The sequence below is a fragment of the Palaemon carinicauda genome, chromosome 5 (assembly GCF_036898095.1).
Source record: "Palaemon carinicauda isolate YSFRI2023 chromosome 5, ASM3689809v2, whole genome shotgun sequence".
In the NCBI taxonomy this organism is placed as follows: domain Eukaryota; kingdom Metazoa; phylum Arthropoda; class Malacostraca; order Decapoda; family Palaemonidae; genus Palaemon; species Palaemon carinicauda.
Genome location: NC_090729.1, coordinates 49,538,229 through 49,550,728, shown reverse-complemented (window position 1 = coordinate 49,550,728; position 12,500 = coordinate 49,538,229).

Genomic DNA, 12,500 nt, shown 5'->3' with positions numbered 1-12,500 from the left:
ATGATACTTATTTGCGATGTCGCATGAATTATTTATCATTCTGATGAGGGGGTAACTTGAAAACAGAGGGGGTAACTTGAAACCCGTTTCAAACTACCCTCCCCCCCCCCCGGTAATCTGAAACCGGTTTCAAGTTACCGGGGGGTAGTTTGAAACCGGGGGTAACTTGAAACCTTTACACCGGGGCACCTATCCCTCTTCACCCCACTCCATTCCTCAACACAGGTTAAATCGAAAAAAAGGGTTTGCGCTTAATTTTCCCTTCCTTAACAATTTATCTCCATCTTCCTGAATCAGGTTCACCATTACGGGTTTATTTCTGTTGGTTTGGCATTGACGGCATGAAGGTTAGAAATGTAAAGAGTTTATTTATTCATAGAAAAACCTTTCGTAGTATTTGCTGTTTTCAATTATTTCTTTCTCTTTAGTATTAAGCCCCTCTCCTAGAACATCAAGAATGCTTGTGTCTAATTCGATGACAAAATTTTTACTATTATCAGTTATGTGGTATATCATTGTTTTATGTATATCAACATTGAGTTTTGAAAGTGTCCTTTGTAACGTTTAACATTAACTTATTTTTGATACCGTAAGTCAAAAGTGAAAAGATATATGTTAACTAAGAAATGGTGGTTATTTTATTCCATTATGATATGGTTATATACTTCGCATTTATGTTTCATGATTAAAGATTCCTTTGAAGAAAGAATAGTTCCATCCAGTGTTTGCAAAATGTTATTCAACACTTGTTCTAATTTTTCACTCTAAAATTCAGAAATTAGCTGTATAACCATGCTTATAGCAGAATCTGCTGTAACACATGCTTTAATTCAGAATTAATGTGTGCATATATTTTTTGGCAGTCATAAAAAGAATGTTTGCTGATAATAAGACTTACATTACACCATTCAGAAGTTACTGCATGTGTATCATATTTAGTTGCTTGATAATTCGAGGAGTGATTGCTGTATCCTTGCAATGTAACAACAGGCCGAACTACAAAATGCCAAATTTTCCATTTCTCATTTGCCAACTTCTGAATAAAATTATCATATCACAGCGAAAACATTAATATTCTTCAATTAAAACCATATATCTAGGTTAAGATTTTCATAGCTTATTACAATATGATCTTGGACTATTATTTAGTAAACTTAATGCTACAAATTTTACTCCAGTCACAATCAAAATTCACTGTTAGTGTAGTGTTTCCCTAAATCTGGGTTAGATTTTAAGTTCTTAGAAATCTTTTTTAGTAGGAGGTGTCTCCTTCTCTTATCTTTTCTAATTTAGCTATCAGTCACTTTATTAGCAAAATTCAATTGTGCTTATCTTTGCATTTTTGTACAATTTTTGTAAGACCTAAGTACGTAAATTAATTAGAATTCATAGAGAAACAGAATATATTAAGCATAATGTAGAATCATCGGAATGATCTTAGATGAACCAGAATATCGGATGCATTGCCACCAGGGTCACCACCTTACTCTATTGGGGATTAAACGAGCTTTCCGTAATGGCCAGCTGGTGGCATTACTTGAATTGCACTCCGAAATTCAGGGATCCCATTTGCTATTGCTCGTGGATTTGCGTGAAAAAAAAAAAAATACGGGAAAAATATGCTCTGGATTATTTCAATTAATTCAAATGACCGTTAACGAGGCTGAAGTGGCAATAAAATCCTGATCACATATCATTCTTAAAAGTTACACCTTGTTAATGGGATGTATGAGAAATAAGCAAAAAGCAAAGAGTTTGTGGGTCTTTTTAATTTCATAGGAACGATGAAACTTTATCCGGTTTAATTCATGGATAAGTTGTATCTAAAGCTTCTGTGTAAAAGTGACACAATTCTCCTAACTATATACTTAAGTAAAGGAAGTAGAGCATTATTATTTCAGAAGATCCAAAAACATTAAGCACTCAATTCAACATCAATCATATATAACATCTAGTATCTGCACAAATAAATACGTATGTATCGATAAATATATGAGCGGAGTTCGAGCAAATTTCTTCAATTCTAATTTAACTTTTAAGAATACTGACCAAATCTTCAGAACACTTTTAAGATATCTCCTTGTGCTTATCGATTTCCAAAGCACGTATTTTCTTTTTTCCTCTCGTAACTTAGCTAGTTCATGGTAAGACAAGAAAGAAAAAAACTGTGCAAGGAAAAACCCCATTTAAAAAGTTTCACCGTTTCCTCAACCCACTTTTCTTCAGCCTTCTCTCATTCTCCCTCATTTGTGAATACTCATTATCTATTTATTTTCCCCTCCCCCTCCAGGAAGGTGATGTTCACTCCTAACTAGTTTTTAAGGATTTGGTGGTATAGGTCATTAGACTAAAACACTCACATACACACACAAACACGATCTCTCTCTCTCTCTCTCTCTCTCTCTCTCTCTCTCTCTCTCTCTCTCTCTCTCTCTCTCTCTCTCTCTCTAAATCATACCATATCGATTTACTTTTAGCTTTCTATTAGCAAACATTGGAAAAAAAAAACTAAACTAGTTAAAGTGTTTATCAAATATAGAAACATAGTCATAAAAATTCTGTTATTTGAAACGTGACTATAATTTCTCCATTCTGAAACGTGACTATAATTTCTCCATTAGGAATCTAGATATAAAAAGGGAATTAGTTCGTTATCTTGCTGGTATACTGTACTGGCTAAATAATATCACAGTTGTGTAACTCTAATGAATCAAATATTTTACCCTGATTTAAATTCATATTGATAATTTTGAATCATTTTCAATATTATGACGGCATGAAGGCCACAGTACACTGAGGAGTAAAATTTTGTATCACATACCCCTCTTTTGAGTTTGTATCACACATCTCCTTACTCATCTCCAGCATCCCTTTTAATGGTTCCCTCCTTGGTAAAGTCTTGGTCATCCAATGCATTTGGAGCACAAAGGAAAAAGCTGGAACTATTAGACATAGCATTCCCTTAATGGTGTGAAGTGCTTGCTATAGTTAAATGTTACCCCGATCGCTATTTAGGGAAAACCACTCCGAAATGTGGCCAAGAGTTGAGTTGGATGCTATATACAATGAACAATTTTAGACTTTTCCAACGAGCCCAAGAACAACTCTTAATTGTTTGTAGTTCCTGGGATACGCATACCCCTTATTTTCGCGTCCTGTTTCTTATACCTTGACGTAGTGCACTTATCTCCTCCACCTGCATACTTAGGACCTTACGGCCTTTCCAACGACCTAAAGAACACCCCTCTACTCCTTGTGGTTGCTGAGTTATTTTTGCGACTTCACGTCCCTACTTCTTACACCTTGGCGTAGTTCACTCATCTCCCCCATAGCCATACACAGGCCCTCAAGACAATCCCACGATCACCTCATTACTCCTTGTAGTTCCCGATATATGCTTACCCTTTATTTTACAGTTTTCGCGTCCAAAGCCCCTTATAGGAAGGGAAGGGGCATGCCCATCGCCACACTAGCCCAAAAACAGCTTTTAACTCCCTATGGTTGCTGAGATAAGATACACGACATTAAGTATCATAATTTACCTTAAGCTAGGTATATAATCTCAAGTACTACAAATATTAAAAAAAAAAAAAAAAAAAAAAAATTAAAGAGTAGAAAACAGTAGTTTTCACTGATAGGCGCCGGGTATTTATTTTAATTATTATAACTTAAGACTACTTTCCTTTTTTTCTACTGTTATTTATCATAATTAGGTTACTCTCCCAGCTGGAGCCCATTGTAATTATGGCATACTATTTCAATATGTTATTTGGTGCTACTTTGGCAAATAATAATAATAATAATAATAATAATAATAATAATAATAATAATAATAATAATAATAGTAATAATAATAGTAATAACAATAATAATAATAATAATAATAATAATAATAATAATAATAATAATAATAATAATAATAATAACAATAATAATAATAATAATAATTATTATAATTATGATAAAGGAATTAGTAAAAAAGTCTCTCTCTCTCTCTCTCTCTCTCTCTCTCTCTCTCTCTCTCTCTCTCTCTCTCTCTCTCTCACACACACACAGGTAATGATGTGAATTTACATCAAAATAATACTAAAAGAGGATGGGTAAAAGATGCTTTGAAAATCCTGAAAGTGATATTCTAAAGAGGCATGAAAAAAAAGAATGGATAAAAGTGTAGTAAAATAACACAAAGAACAATATTTTTTTTTCTCTCTCTCTCTCTCTCTTTCTTTTTGTCCTGTTTTCAAGACTTCACGGCAAGACTCCTAAGAAAGGAGAAGAGATTGTACTTTTTTTTTTTTCAGGGAAGGGCCCTTCGCCATTCCCATGAATATTGAACTTGAGTAAATTACAGTAAGTTACTAATTTACTCCTCCCGGATATTATGAGTCGCAAGATAAGCGAGCTTTATTTATATAGGGCCAACATTCTATGATCGTGTTTCATCTTACCTGCCCACTACGAGCAGGCAATATAAGATAACCAACATTAAATCTCATAATTTACCTTGTTAAGCCTTGTCTATAATATCAAGAGCTACAGATATTTAAAAACCAAGTTCATTGAATTTTAAAGTTTGTATAACAGTAATCGTCATGTATAGCCGCCCGGTATTTATTTTACTTAACATAACTCAAATCTACTTTCCTTTTTCTTCTACTGTTATTTATCATAATTGGGTTACTCTCCCAGCTAGAGTCCATCGTAATTATGGCATATTGTTTCACTATATTATTGTGTGCTAGTTTGGCAAATAAAAATAATAATAATAATAATAATAATAATAATAATAATAATAATAATAATAATAATAATAGCAAAGGAAACATTAAAAAAGTCTCTCTCTCTCTCTCTCTCTCTCTCTCTCTCTCTCTCTCTCTCTCTCTCTCTCCTCTCTCTCTCTCTCTCTCTCTCCCTGACAGCTAATGATGTGAATTTACATCAAAATACTTCCAACAGAAAATGGGTAAAAGTCGCTTTAAAAATCCTGAAAGTAATATTCTAAATAGGCATGTAGAAGTGTAAAAAAATAACACAAAGAAGAACCGCATTTTAAAATCACTCATATAGATTCCTATTTCTTTCTATAACCCTTTGAAACATTTTTTTTTTTTTTCAAGAAGGCTTCTGAAATCAAGGTTAACAAAGAAGCTGCAGCACTATTCATCACTTCGGTGTCGCTGTTCAAGTTTCAAACATTTGGAATTAGTTGGCGAAACATCTATTTTGGATCCTGTTATAAAATTTTGTAGTCTCAAGCCTGAAGTTGGAGAGAAGAATATTACGTGACTCAAACGTACCATTGAGCAAGAAGTTAGATTTTGGTGAGCTTCAACATACTGGAACCTTGTATCTAGTTGTTTTTTTGACAATATCCATAAATAGACCGAAATGAGGACCATATGCGTCAATACGCGTAGGAGGTGATGATGATGATGAGATATAAATGATTATAATATTTTAACAAACAAACTCTTATAATATTTTAACAAGAAATACGTGTACAATGTGCCGTGAATAATTAGAAATACAAACAAGCTTTATTTAATTTAAAAAAGACACTTTATGTGCCTTAAAATGTAATTTTTTGTAATGAATCTGACCTAAAAAGCGGTTTTATAGTGTGAAAGTTATATGCTCACGATCTAAATAAGCAATGTGATATAATTATTCTATATTCTATTTGTATACTGCTTGTGAAATATCATGTTAACACTGGTTTACAAAGAAATTGAGGCAACCACAAAAATACCCGGTTTTACCTAATTTGGGGGTGCTGAATCCAATTTTTAAATCCGTTTTTACTCATCACCTCTAGTTTTTTTTTTTTTTTTTTTTTTAGATATGCATAGTGTGCATTTTGTGCATAGGCTTATATGCATTCAGGGTTAATTCTAATATTGTGAGACTTATGGCTTAATTTTTAGTTATTATGCACTAAATGTAGGTGATTGCATTACATTATATATATATATATATATATATATATATATATATATATATATATATATATATATATATATATATATATATATATATATATATATATGTATATATATATATATATATATATATATATATATATATATATATATATATATATATATATATATATATATATATATATATATATATATATATATATATATATATATATCAAGACGGATTTTGGCAGTTAGGGCAGCAGGTCTAAATCCACACTCAGTAGTGCTCTGGCAGTCATTGGAAGAGGTTGTCTCGCAGGTGGCGCAGGAGGTTAGCGCCCTAAACTATCGTGTTACACATCTTTTGGGTAGCTAAATATTAGTATTACGTTTTCCAATGCACATTTTATTGCCTTGCATATGATTTAGTTTTACTTTGTTATATTTTCAGATTCTCCAATGGCTTCAAGCACGTCAAAACATCGAGGATGCCTCAACAAAGCCAATTCTTTTTGCTACGTGTGTGGGGACTTCACAACAGTTGCACAGTGTCGAACCATCACTTCCTACTCAGAAACGCCTACTTTCACTATTTTGACTGTGAAATTGGTGATCAGGACAAGTCTTGGGCTCCACACATCTGTTGTAAACCCTGTTACAATGGACTAATTACATGGTTTAATGGCAAGAAAGCGGCTTTCAACTTTGCAGTCCCAATTATTTGGAGAGAGCCACGAAGCCACGCAGATGATTGTTATTGTTGTTTAATTAATATAACTGGTTTCAATGCATCTTCTAGGAAAAAGATAAATTATCCCAACCTTCCATCTGCTATAAGACCCGTTCCCCATTCAGATGATCTTCCTGTACCCACACCTCCAGTAAATAAGGATCTTCTTTCCGCATCAGATGAAGAAATGCCTTTAAGGGAGGATTCTGCCGAGTCAATATCTTTGGAAGATATTGAGTCTACATATTCAGGAACAAGTGGCAACGAGCCACACTAGATCACGCAAGAACACCTGAATGATCTTGCTTGTGATTTGTATCTGTCAAAACAGCAGTCAGATTTCCTGGTTTCTCGGCTTAAACAGTGGAATCTAGTCCAGGAAGATGTAAGGATCACCAGTTTCAGGAATCGGAACAAAGACCTTGCTTCCTTTTTCGACATGGAAAACAAGTTGTACTACTGCACAAACATACCTGGCTTGTTCACGTCCCTTGGTTTGCCACATAGTCTTTTCATAGACTCTTCCAAGCGAAGTCTCAAGGCTGTGCTTCTGCACAATGGGAATAACTATCCCAGCATTCCCATTGCACAATCTGTCCATCTAAAGGAGTCCTATGACAATATGGAACTTCTTTTAGAAGCTATTAAGTACAGTGAGTACCAATGGAGTCTCTGTGGGAACCTCAACGTTATTGGTCTTCTTATGGGAATGTAAGCGGGCTTCACAAAGTACTGTTGTTTTCTCTCTCTCTGGGATAGTCGAACTGTATCCCAGCATTACAAGCAGAAAGACTGGGGGTCTAGAAGCACTTTTGTTCCTGGCGAACACAGCGTCAAGGGGAATCTTCTGGTGGACATGAGTAAGGTGCTTCTTCCTCCTCTTCACATCAAGCCTGGTTTAATGAAGAATTTCGTGAAGGCTTTGGAAAAAAATGGTGATGCCTTCCAACACTTGTCTACTGTGTTCCCAAGCTGCTGCTAAGCTCAAAGAGGGCATCTTTGTCGGACCTCAGATCCGAGAAGTGCTGAAGGATACTGATTTTGAGGAGCTTCTTAACTTAAAGGAGCTGAGAGCATGGGAAGCATTTAAGTCAGTCTGTAGTGGCTTCCTTGGTAACACACGCGTACCAGATTACCAAGCCTGTACTGAAAAGTTGCTAAAGCCTTACGAGGATATGGGGTGCTGAATGTCACTCAAGATTCATTTTCTCCATTCCCACCTCAACTTCTTCCCGCCAAACCTTTGAGCAGTGAGTGATGAGCATGGAGAAAGATTCCACCAAGACATTACGAAGAAGGAGAGAAACTATCAAGGCAAATGGAACCCGCCATGATGGGAGACTTCTGCTGGATGCTCTTGCATGACATCCCAGAGGCAAAACACACCTTATCTTCTAAGAAAACACACTTTTGACTGTCTGTGGTACTATGAATTGTGTAATTGTGTCATCCAAGTATATTGATTCAATCAGTGTTCTTTATCTACCCTGTTTTATCTGTTATAAGCTGCTGCAACTCTTGAAATGTGCACATATATTCTTTGTTTATACTAAAATGAGACTATTTAAAAGCCAGAAAACTAGAGGTGATAGAGCAAAACTATTTATAAATTTGAATTCAGCAAACCCAAATTAGCAAAAAACACCTATCCCCATTCTTGCCTCAGACCAAATTTTTTTTTTATATATAAACCAGTGTAACGTTTGGGAAGAGACAGGTTAGTTTAGGAATTAAAGGGGCTTCAAAAATATCGAAGACGCGTAATCAGGTTAGAGATATACAATTATGATGAAGGATGAAGTAAACCTTAAAGTAAAATATGCGATGGCTTAGACTCAAACAGAGATAAACATTTACTTAATTGCAAATCTTAATGAAGAAAGTGTTTCCAACCACTAAAAAACAATAAGTTAATACATCCTGAATTAACAGTGAAAATAGATATACAGATTTTAAGTTCCTCGTTTGCTCAATAAATTTTTAAAAGTGAATTGAACTAAATCTTTCAGCAATTATAGACTACTGATGAGAGAGAGAGAGAGAGAGAGAGAGAGAGAGAGAGAGAGAGAGAGAGAGAGAGAGAGAGAGAGAGAGAGAGAGAGATGATATTTTGCTTTACGAATTGTGATTTTAGAAAAAAAAAAAAAAGATTTAATACTTTATTTGCAATTAACATAACATACTCAATTGACTAGCAGTGCTGGTGTGCCCATAGAGGAAAATATCATCTGTTGCATATCATTTGATATATTTAACAGATAGTAGTTTGACCAGGGCACCAGCCATCCGTTGAGATATTACAGCTAAAGAGTTATTGGGTCTTTTGACCAGCCAGTCAGTATTTAAATTGGATCCCTCTCTCTGGTTACGGCTTATTTTCGTTTTACCTACTCATACACCGAATTTTTTCTGGCCTATTTCTTACATATTCTTATCTGTCCTTATACACCTGACAACACTGAGATTACCAAACATTTCTTCATTGCTTAAGGGGTTAACTACTACAATGTAACTTTTCAGTGGCTACTTTCCTCTTGGCAATGGTAGGAGAGCCTCTTTAGCTCAGATAAGCAGCAATTCTAGGAGAAGGAAACTAGAAAATCAGCGGATTTTTCTCTTGTCTTGGATAGTGCCTTGCCTATGTAACATTGTGTTTCACTGTCTTGAGGTAGAGTTTTCTTCCTTGACGGTAGACTCGAGCACATTATTCTATCTTATTTCCCTTCCTCTTGTTCTATTTTAAATTGTTTATCGTTTATATATGAAAGACTTATGTTCTTATTGTTACTCTTCTTGGAAAGTTTTATTCTAATTTGCAATTTCTTCTCTGGTAGTATCCTTATTTTCTTTCCTCACTAGGCTATTTTGCCAGTTGGAGCCTTAAATCTTATAGCATCCTGCTTTTTCAAGTAGGTTTGTAGCTTAGCAAATAATAATAATAATAATAATAATAATAATGATAATAATAATAATAATAATAATAATAATAATAATAATAATAATAATAATAATAATACACTGAAACCCACACCAATATTTTACAGTAACACTTGTCCTTCGTGTTATATCAAGGTCATTCGTTTTCAGTATCTATTCCATAACATTTTTTTTTCTTTTTTTTTTTGTCAACCATTCCATATGGTCTTCTTCCCATCCATTTTAGCAACTATTATTATTATTATTATTATTATTATTATTATTATTATTATTATTATTATTATTATTGTTATTATTATTATTATTATTATTATTATTATTATTATTATTATCTAAGTTACTGTACACTCATACTTGGAAGATCACGATGTTATGAGCTCTATGGCTTCAACAATGAAAATACCCCAATGTCAAGAAAAAAAAAGAAAAATGAAGATAAAAGTCTGTGGAAAATAGCCACTGGGCAATTACAGTGCAGCATTTAACCACTTGAGTAAAGAAGAGCTTATCAGTATATTAGTGGTGCAGGAGTATGGGGAAAGAGGAGAATGTGTATAGAATAGACTAGAATATTCACTCTATGTGTAGGACTTCAGGCATAGGAAAAATTAGCCCAAATCGGAGAGGGATACAATATAGTACAATGTGACCAGTAAAAGGACCAAATACCAGTAACTTTTTAGCGATTGTATCTCACCAGGTTGCTGGTGCTTTGGCCAACCTACTATGTATAAAAAGGCTAAGATATAAAAGTGGAAAATTAAAAACTTACAGAAATTTTTGTTAGTTGATAAAAAAAAGATTAATATTATCATGAAACCACAAAATAGAGGAAATTCTTACATTTGCATGATATAGGGGATTTTCCTTTTTAACTAAATCATTAAATTATTTAAACAAGTTTTTGTGCATAAGGCTTACATGTATTTATTTGACTATTAGCAATTCGAATTCTTTTTATAACATAACAGCAACTTAGTATTTGTAATTGTATTGATCTTTTTATTAATCCTTAGAAAGATTAAACTTTGGAAGAGTAGGAAACTTATCAGAGACATAATAAAAAAAAGTCGTAGACAAGAACATGACCATTGTTTTCGTTAGAAAATTCATATTTCGACTGTCAAACTTGAGATAACAAAACCATTGATGAACTCTTCCAAGCTCTGGCTGGATTCAAAGAAGAAAAGGAATGGCTATTATAATTCATTTATTTTCATCCGTACCTTCCCTTCAAACAATTCTTTCAAAATCCCAGGCACACATTATAGACCTTTTCTTTCTGATGAAATGGTTTTGAAGCACCGGGAGGTGATTAACTTTCCAATAAAGTGAATGAAAAAAATAAATTAGGATACTTACCAAATGATTATCTCACCAACATTCAAGACCAGATGAAATAATTGTAAGGCAAATCAACACCAAATAATCTAAACGTTTATCTGATCATGAAAAAAGATTGCTGACAGAAGTGGAGAATGCAGTCTTTGGCAGATCATTTATAAAATTAAACAATTTGTAATACACTGACTCATAATAACAATTGAAGATTTCCTATTAAGAGATTGCCTTGATAATAGGAGCAGCAATTAAAAAAAAATAATCAATCAAAATATCGGCTAGACTTATCATGCAAAAAAAAAAAAAAAAAAAAAAAAAAAAATCGGCCAGACTTATCTTACACAGACTAGAAATTCATAGAGAATTTGCAATTGTCTTACAAGAGTCTTAGAAGCACTGTCCATATCTAAGTGTATTTCTCTATACAAAATTAGATAAGGCATTTTTAATCTATATAAATGCATATAGATTGTGCAGCATTTAGTGTTTTCAAGACATTGAAAATTATACTTATAAATGATATGATAAATGAGCATGAATTTACTTATAAACGCTTATCTATATAGGCATTGGAAGAGATAAAAATACTAGTTTCATACATGATTAAATCGATATCTTCATGAAGTCCATTGATGCTTGAAGGCATTAAAAATATTTTTTGAAGCCTACATATCTCTTTGTATATAAATGCGTTGGTATTGTACAGCTCATACCATATACCAGAATATCTTTATGTATGTATCATATTCTCACTGTACCATAGATAGTGCAAAAATCTTTAATAATTCAATTTTCTTGAAGAAGTAATGAGTCAAGATTTACTTGTACCGTACATGTATCACATACTCTCATACTCTGTAATGGTATTTCTTTTTTTATTTTTGTATATTGTCGTTACCACTCTCCCTTCGCAGTGAAAACTTGTTCATGCCAGTATTTTCCCGCAGCATTGCGTTTGAATTTTTTGGACGTTCTTGAGTGAAACGTGTTGTATTAATGCTCAAGCTCCATTCAAATAAAATTAAGTTTAATTCATGAAAGTCTCTCAGTTACAACCTAACTGCTCAGCAGCACATTGGTGACTACCAGAGTCGTTGAGTATTCAGCTCCCTCCTGGTTTTTCCCCTTACTGCCGTGCCTTATTGTTTGACAATGCTGTCATCAGACACTGAATTTGTTACCAACGACACGCCCTGAAACTATCGTCCTTCGCGGAGAAGTATTCACTTGGTTTTTGCGTGCTGAAGTCCTATTTCCCATAGAGGGCGTGACTCAGTAAAGCAGCGAAGCAAATTATGTTCTCTTAGCCATCCCCGGGGAGTCTTTCCTGGAAATACCCGATTAACTGTGCTAACAAGGGGACACCATAACAACCTTTGGAGAACTAAAATAATACCTCCTGGAGCAGTACTCACCATCACCGGCCGCCCGATTAGCACAAATTTTTCAGCTCTCTAAACAACCATTGGGGGATCAAAAGGCTTTGCTTGCCCTCGGGGAAATTACCAGTACTGCCCACCTGCAAGCTGCCACTGAAGGCTCTACTTGTGAAGTGAATCTAGTCAGTGAAC